The 8,608-nt window shown below is 34.8% G+C and overlaps 1 long non-coding RNA gene across 1 annotated transcript; it reads right to left on the bottom strand.

Moving 5' to 3' along the window:
* Window positions 1–3,841: 3,841 nt before the first annotated feature.
* Window positions 3,842–6,814, bottom strand: LOC146921756 (uncharacterized). The gene is made up of 2 exons (XR_015010797.1): window positions 6,218–6,814; window positions 3,842–4,126 (listed from the first exon to the last, which is right to left on the bottom strand). It is a non-coding gene; the product is annotated as an uncharacterized LOC146921756 (long non-coding RNA).
* Window positions 6,815–8,608: the final 1,794 nt, after the last annotated feature.

Raw genomic sequence — 8,608 nt, 5'->3', positions numbered from 1 at the left:
ATTAAGGCAACATGATGACCTTAACATTTACAAAGTAAATCTAGATATTTCTTGCATTTATTTATACACAAAAGTAACTTGTAAAGCAAGTAAACAATTAAAAATCGCACACATGCAGCAAAACAGTAGCAAAGTATTCACAAAATCAATCAACATATATCATCAACATATCAAGAATTTGAAATAGAGTTTTAGACTATTTTCCATGAGAATTTTCACATAAAATCAAGAAATAATGCAAGAAAATACAAGAATATTTTTTATCAACATTTTCAGTAAACAAATTGCTCATACACATCACAAAAAACATCGAGAATATACACAAAAATTTGTAGAAATTTCCAAGTAATTTTGAGCATATACAGAGGTGCAGAAAGTAAAAAAGGTGTAGGAAATAGCAAAAATAGAAGGAAAAACGAAGTCTGCAGGGACACAAGGCCCAAACCCAAACTCATGGATGGATCTGGATCATCCAAGAGCCTCAGAGGCGTTGGATTGATCCAGATCCTCCAAAACCTAGATCTGACGGCTCCTAACCTACAATGCGTGGCAAGTAAACACGTACACACAGCATGATCAAATCCTGGCCGCACATCACATCATCCAGCAAATCTAACGGCCAGAAACACATAGGGAGCACGGGAAGCACAATAGAACAGCCCGCACAGGATCAACATAGGTATAAAAGCAAGATTCAAAGGAAAACCCTCACAATCTTCACTCCTTTCTCTCTCTACAAAGCTCTTAGAGAGAGAGAGAGTCTGCAGACTCTCTCTTCTCCGACCTAACGCCGGTCATCTTCCTCACTTCTCCGACGCGGTGGCCGGCGGTGGCGCCGCCGCGTCGGAACCCTAAACGGAAACCTAATTACATGTTCTTGACGCTCATGACCTCCTCTCTTCAATTCTGAGGCTCGTTTTTTCAAAAGGCTTACGAATCAACGTAGATCGGAGAAAGGCTAAACGCTACGTTTTTGTTCTTAAATTCTTTTTAAACAGCGTTTTGGAGAAAGATCTCCTAAAACCTCCTGTCTACGTTGATTTGTGAAGAAACAGCATGAATATGAGATAAACTAACATGATTTGCAGAGGAAAAAATGAAGAAAGGACGGGAAGGAAGGTTCGGTACTTGGACGGAAGAGAGGATGAACTTCTTCGAATGTTCTTCTTCTTTTGACTTCTGTGAACTGTTTGATTCTTGATCTGCTTCGTTGATGCTTCGATTCTTGATTCGAAACCCTAGGGTTTCAGATTTTGCTGTGATTCTGTGCTGGTTTCTTCGATCTTCTTCTCCTCTAATTCGGTTTCGAATTCAATCCGTTTTCTTCTCTTCTCTCAAACTCTTTCTTGTGATCGCCTTGTGGCTCGAATTGCAGGAAGGAGACGGAGATTCGATGATGATGATTCCCTATGGAATCTGAGAATCTCTGGAATTGATTTTGTGAATTTGTTGCTGGATTTGATCTGTTTGTGATGAAACTGACACGAATTTGAAGAATTGGTGTTGATTTGAGTTCAAGAAATTCGGTTAGGGTTTGAAGGTGGATGAACATTCATGGTGTTCATGTGATTTTCTGGGTTTGTTTGGGATTTGGATCGAAAAATCTTGGGAGAGAGAAAGTGGAATCTGTTTGTTGAGTTGGCAGAAAATGAATGGTCCTTTTGACCATTGACTGTGACTGGATTATTTATAGATGATGTGTATGACTGTTGGACCAATACAAACATGACATGTGGCATACCTTTGTAACAAACTTTTGTGGACCAATAAGACTCTGACACGTGTACAGAATAGATGACTTGGACAAAAGAGGACTAAACTGCAAAATAACAAAAAAATAAGGACCAAAATGAAAGGAAAAAAAACACAAAGGACTAAAATGCAAAAATTAATAAAAATTGGATAAAGAATGTAAAGTGAAACGATTAAAATTGACAAAACGGACTAAAACGAACCAAGGGCCTAAATGAGGTACTTTAAAGTAACCTCTCTCTGCCGAAATTTCGTGTGAAATGACCAAAATGCCCCTGGGGCTAAAACGACTAAAAAAGACTCAGATGCAATTTTAAAATGGATTTTTAACAAGGAATCAAAGCAAGTGCTTATACAAGCAAATTAAAAGACTCAGAGACAATCTTTAAGATTTGAACAGAGTTTTGACACATGAAAAGACTAAAATGCCCCTAGGGGCAAAACTGACTCAAAATGACTTCAAATGCAATTTTTTAAAATGGATTTTGACATAGAATTGAAATGAGGACTTATGCAAACCAATTTAGAAGACTCAAACAATTTTCAAGTAGTAAAATGAGTTGAATGCAGGAAATGACTAAAATACCCTTCTATGTGAATTTTGCAAATATCATTGAAACAGAATACAGAGAAAGATGCAATTGATCAGAGACAGTTCAAATGACTTATAATGCAAGAAAGGAAGAATTGAATAAGTATTTTTAGGTCCAAAATTAGGGTATAACATTACTTAAGCCCAATACTAATACAACACAAATTCCACATTAGACAATATTACTCGCAACACACCCCTTCTCCGCGAAGGGGTGCTCGGAGCATCTGAGACCAGTTTAAACGAACTGTAACGTCTCCTTCCACGTTCCCGCGAATCTCTCCTCAGCGGTTAAACTTCCAACGAATTCGTAACCACCGAGCACACATATGCCTTACAACGGCTCTGCAAACACCCGTCTCTATATAAAGGGGACTCTTTGCAGTCCCCAACATATAATTTATCTTCTCTCTAAACCCTCATTCTGATCTCTCTCTAAACCTAATTACACATACTCATCACAACATACAATATTCACATATATTCTTACCTAGTTATCTCAAACAAATACAGTCATCATATCAAGAGTATAGACAAGAAAATCATCATCACCAAGTCAAGTACATATAATTCACACTTCATCATCATCACCAAAACAATCATCATTAAATGAAATCACCAAGATATGTTCCCATCATTTTCATTTCATCACCATCATCATAAATGTACAAGTATCACCAAAGGACAAACATAATCATGTACACATCTCCACAAACATTCACATACTTCACATAATTTCACACAATCAACTAGGAGACATTTCACATAGACTCATATGCATGCAATATTCTAGACACGACTCTACATGCATGTGGTACCGTTTGGATGTCGGAGTTATTTTACCGATTGATCCCATCAACGCTCATCAACACTTGGATTTGACCATTTATGCATAAACATATTACTCAACACCACATATATTCATACACTATAACACAAGTCATCGACACTCATCAACACTTTATACATATATATTTTCATCGTCACTAGTCAACATCATCATCTTCCATCATCACTTCATATATGTATATTCATCATCAAAACAATAATCTCCATATTATCAACATCACCACTTTATATACATGTATTCAATCACCATTTATACAAATATACTTACACCATCAAGAATTATCATCATCAATAATGATCAATCAATCATCATCATAACAAATCATTTATCACAACAAGGAAACAACATCCCATCATTTAGCAATTATGACATAATAGACGATTAATCATTTTCACCTAGTAAATCAAGGTATAATGCATACCAATCACCAATTCATTCATTATTCATCCTATTATCATGAGTATAAAATTATTTGCAAGCTATCATGCCTTAATTCAACAATCCACTGAAGTTTATCTATTTTCCCAAAGTTCGTCTATTTTCAAATATTTCATCAAAAACTAAATTTCACAATCATATATGTAACACCCTATTTCTAATAAGCGGTAAAACGCGCGAATACATCAGAAATATTCTAGAAATAGATGTTACGTCTCCGAATAACCACAATTCATACATGCATAAGGATCATGTTATACCACATAGCAGCGGAATAATATATAATTCATAAACACTCAGGATCTCCAAACTGAATACAAATGTATCATCCAAATCTCAAATAACAGAATATCTCAACAACTCCAAAATACAAAGTCAAATAACAACATGCAAAGACTATCCTAGATCAGAGCCCTAATCTAGACACTTGCATGAAAAAGAGGAACTCCACTCCTCAGCATCAACAAGCAACAACTAAGCATCCTGCACTCCATCTACCCGTCCATACGGAAAGGTAGGTGGTAAACCACTGAGGGTTAGCGTTACATCATCATAATCCACTTAAAAATTAACAAGAATCTTTGAGAATGAAAGATACATTTAAGAACGATGAATAACAAACTACACATGTATTCACAAGTATTCCTTAACATTCACATCATTCAATATCAACATCTCAAATTCATATCCACAAGTGTATCATACACACATCACAAAATCAACCATCTTAATCAACAATTAACAAATTCAATCATCATTCGCAACTCAAATGTATTCCAATTCACCAACAAGTATGCAATGGCTCTAGACTCATATAGATGCATGTGGTACCAATTCTCCTCAAGGTCGTCACCCATGATGCAACAAAAACATCATTTTCAACGGCTATAGTCAACGGCAATATGGATATAACATCCGACACGACATATGATGCATGAACATATGACTCAATTCACTATGCATATGTTCACAACAATTCAACGGCTATAATCAACGGCTATAATCATCATTCAACTATATCATATAGTTCATATCTCCACATAGTTCCTTACATTCCAAATAAAAGAACAATTACAACATATGATCACAACATCATATTAATCACCTAACAACCATTCATACATCATCTCATAATCATATCAATCTAATCATAGAGGGTTCATAAGCAATTGGCCTTCAATGATCATTTTCAATCAAGTTCGTCTCAAAAATCACAATATTGAAAATAATTGAGCACCTAAGCCAAAACCAGGTAAACAAGTTCAATTGCCTATGCCATGTATTCTCATAAGTCACATATGCGTGCAATAGAGATTACATAAGCAATTCATCGGCCAAACACAACGAAATTATACGATTCACTAAGTTCGTCTCTTAATTAATTCATTTCAATGCCAAGCAACATAAGAACTCAATAGACCCCTTTAAACAAAGTTATTTCCTTCATAAAACACCCCTAGATGGTTAGGATAAAGTTAATACACTTAGGAATAGGTTTGGAAACAATTTGGTTGAAGAAAAATGCATTTTTAAAGTTTCTTGTCAGGCAAAACCGTAGTACGATTTTTCTCCATCGTAGTACGATTTTTCCAGTGCGAAAACACTCCAAAAACTGGTCAAAAATCGTAGTACGATGGCCAAAATCGTAGTACGATGGCCACCTGACAGACAACATCAGATTTTCCAATTTTCACGTTTTCGCGCGTAAAATCCAAACCGTTAACCCGTTTTCGATGTCGTTTTCGCCTACGCGCTCCTGACACTTAGCTCTATCATAATCTACAGAAAAATTCAAGTTTCAACCATCCCAAAATCATTTCCCAAGACCTCACATCAACACTCATTTTTCAAACGGTTAACACTCGAATTTTCACACGAAAATCCCGTTTTCTCCCAAACGACTCGACTAACATCATCACAACATGAAAACAGAAATTCTACCAACTCTAATTCATCCAACAACATCAAAAACTCAGTCAACAACTTCATATTTCAAAAGTTCATTTTGGTCCTTCACATGAACATCTTAGCACAACTTCACCAATTCAAACAACAACTTCACAAAATGGAATACCCATGGAACAAATCAACAACAACAACATATCCAATTCAACCACAACTTTATTAAACATGAATTCAACCACAAATCAACAACAACATGTCACAATTCATTAATTTAAGCACAATTCACAATATACCCATTTATAAATATCATGAACATGCAATTTCATCAACAACAACAACAAACTCATCACCAATTCACAATTAATGATACCCAATGTATCAAATCAACAACAACATGATTCAAATCGTCAAAAACAGCAATTGAACATGAATCCATTCATAATTCACAACCACCACTTCACAATTCATCAATTTCATCCAAAAACATACTATGCTCATTTCTACTCATTTTGACATACAAATTCAACAACAACAACACAATTATCATACTAATCATGTTCTCAAACATAACAACAACAATTATGCACGAATTTACATCAATTAAAACCAATTCATCAATTTCATGAAAATGGGTAAAAGAGAAAAGTTATGAAATTATGAGTGAAGCCTAACCCTCTTACCTTAATTCTCCACAATCAATAGCTAGTGCCTCACTTTAGCTCCAACCCTTGATTCTCTAGCCTCTTCTAGCTCTCTCTAGTCCCTTCTCTTCAAAACCCTTTTTCTCCTCTTGAGCTTTTCTCTCTAACTCTCTCTCTAATTGTGAAATGAAATGAAATGAAATGTTTGTAACCCTATCTCTTCACTAACACAAGTTTATAAAGCCTCACTTAATGGGCTTATCTCACAAACCTTAATGGGCCTAACCCATTTCTAATTCAACCTCAAAAATGTTACTACTCACTTACCGGTAAAATATAACACTAACGGTCACTTAACGGTAAATAAAATAATTACTACACTCTCCAACACTTAGTAAAATAAAACCCTCACTAAGCACTAAAAATAACCTTCGGCAAAAATTACAAAATTACCCCTGCCCTCAAAATGACCAAAATACCCCTAAGTCCAAAATGACTAAAATACCCTTCTAACACCGAATTCTACGAACCCCAACCAAAAATACACACAGAGGCAATTAATCACATAAGAGCACATATAACAAACATAAATAAATAATAAAATAAATCTAACGAAAATCGGGCTGTTACAATATACATCATTGGCATCCCTGCATACTTCTTCTATGTTCATTATCACAATAGTTAAAGCATAACATAATCATTTCATTCGAGAAAACATTACTTAGTTTTAATTCATGTTTATGTTCAAGTTCTTAATCAAAGTCCGTCTCAAAACCCAAAGATTCATTCCATTTCAAACAAGCATGGTTACATAACTTTAATTCATCAAAACATCACAAATGGAGTACTCAGGGATGTCTGGAAAAATCCCTGAAGGACCAAAAAACACAAAACAGTAAGTACTATTCTGCATAACTCGCCATGGCGAGCCACAGGGTCACCCAACGAGCCCTCTGTTCATGGTAACCTAGAAAAGGGGTTTTCCATCTCGGGAACCCTTTTTAAAAATCCCCCAAAATCCCATTTTTGATCTCATTCGTCCTAAAATCGTTGTATATGAACTTTACCCATGGTTAATAAAATTCAAATGAACATTTATAACACATCAAAACACGGATTCCACTTTTAAATTCATGATTCTTCACCTAATTTTCCAAAAGTAAAAAACATCACATAGTCACTTTTAAATCATGAACTCATCACTTAATTTCCACGCAAACAGCACGCACACATACCCAATCATTTATCAAGAACATACATCATGAATTCAACAACATTCAACAACAACATCATGAATTTCATCTAATTAAGTTGAAATTTGAAGAACAACTTATTCTATATCATTAAACATAAGTTTAAGCGCATAAACAACTTAATTTCACAAAGTTCATCATACTCATAATTAACATAATTGATTAACATGAAAATCAACTTAACACAATACCAATTTCATGAAAATCACAAAAACAAACATGACCCATAACCACTCTATCACTCATAATCTCTAAATGGTGAATATAAATTTTCATGTTACCTTAACCTTCCAAAAGCTAACTTTAATCTTCAATCTACTCTCTCTCTTGAGTTCTCCAAGCTAGATCTCACTATCTCTTCAAATTCTTCTTTCTTCCTCTTTCTCTCTATTATCTCTTCTCCTAACTTTGCCTCTTTTCTCTAATATGTTATAATGAGCTCTTGACCTAATTTTCACAAAGACTACTTCACTTATACACTTTTGGGCTTAGACATACTCACTAATGCATTTAGTAACTTTCTATCACTCATAAAATATTACTACACAATTGCTTCTCTTAAATCCCTAATATTACCCATACACCACTATTCTATTAATTGCCCAAAGTTACTACTAACTTCGCTAAATACTCTTACGCGCCTAAATAATTAAAATATCGATCACTATAAAATTACCAAAATGACCTTACTCCTCAAATATCCAAAATACCCTCGTCGCCTAAAAATCCACTAATCCCAAAGCAAACACATCAAACAAGCAATTAAATAAATATAATAAAGAAATAATTCTAGCGAAAAATCGGGGTGTTACAAAGAGAACCATTACTGTTCAGTTGAACAGGTCTCTGTTGCTCTGAGCACCCCATGCGGGAAAGGGGTGTATTGGTAGTAAGTTGCCCGAATGTTGGATTTGGGTCAGTTTATATTGTGCCTATGTATACGAGCCTATGAGCATTTGCTCAGTCGAGAACGTTTAGTTATCTCAAATAAATGCATATGTCATAAATTAATAAATTTATCACATGATTGATAAATTTATTTCATCTTATTTTGACACTTCCGGTCACTTGAACATCTATAAATAAAGTTGGATTTGGATTCTTTCATGTTCATTCTCTCATGTTGTCCATCATGTTTTGATCTTAGCCATTCATTAACCTTTTTCTCTCTCTT

The sequence above is a fragment of the Medicago sativa genome, chromosome 5 (assembly GCF_051527215.1).
Source record: "Medicago sativa cultivar Bolivia chromosome 5, Bolivia_mono, whole genome shotgun sequence".
NCBI classification, from domain to species: Eukaryota; Viridiplantae; Streptophyta; class Magnoliopsida; order Fabales; family Fabaceae; genus Medicago; species Medicago sativa.
The sequence above is the reverse complement of the archived record's forward strand: the minus strand, read 5'-3'. Positions and strand labels throughout refer to the sequence as shown.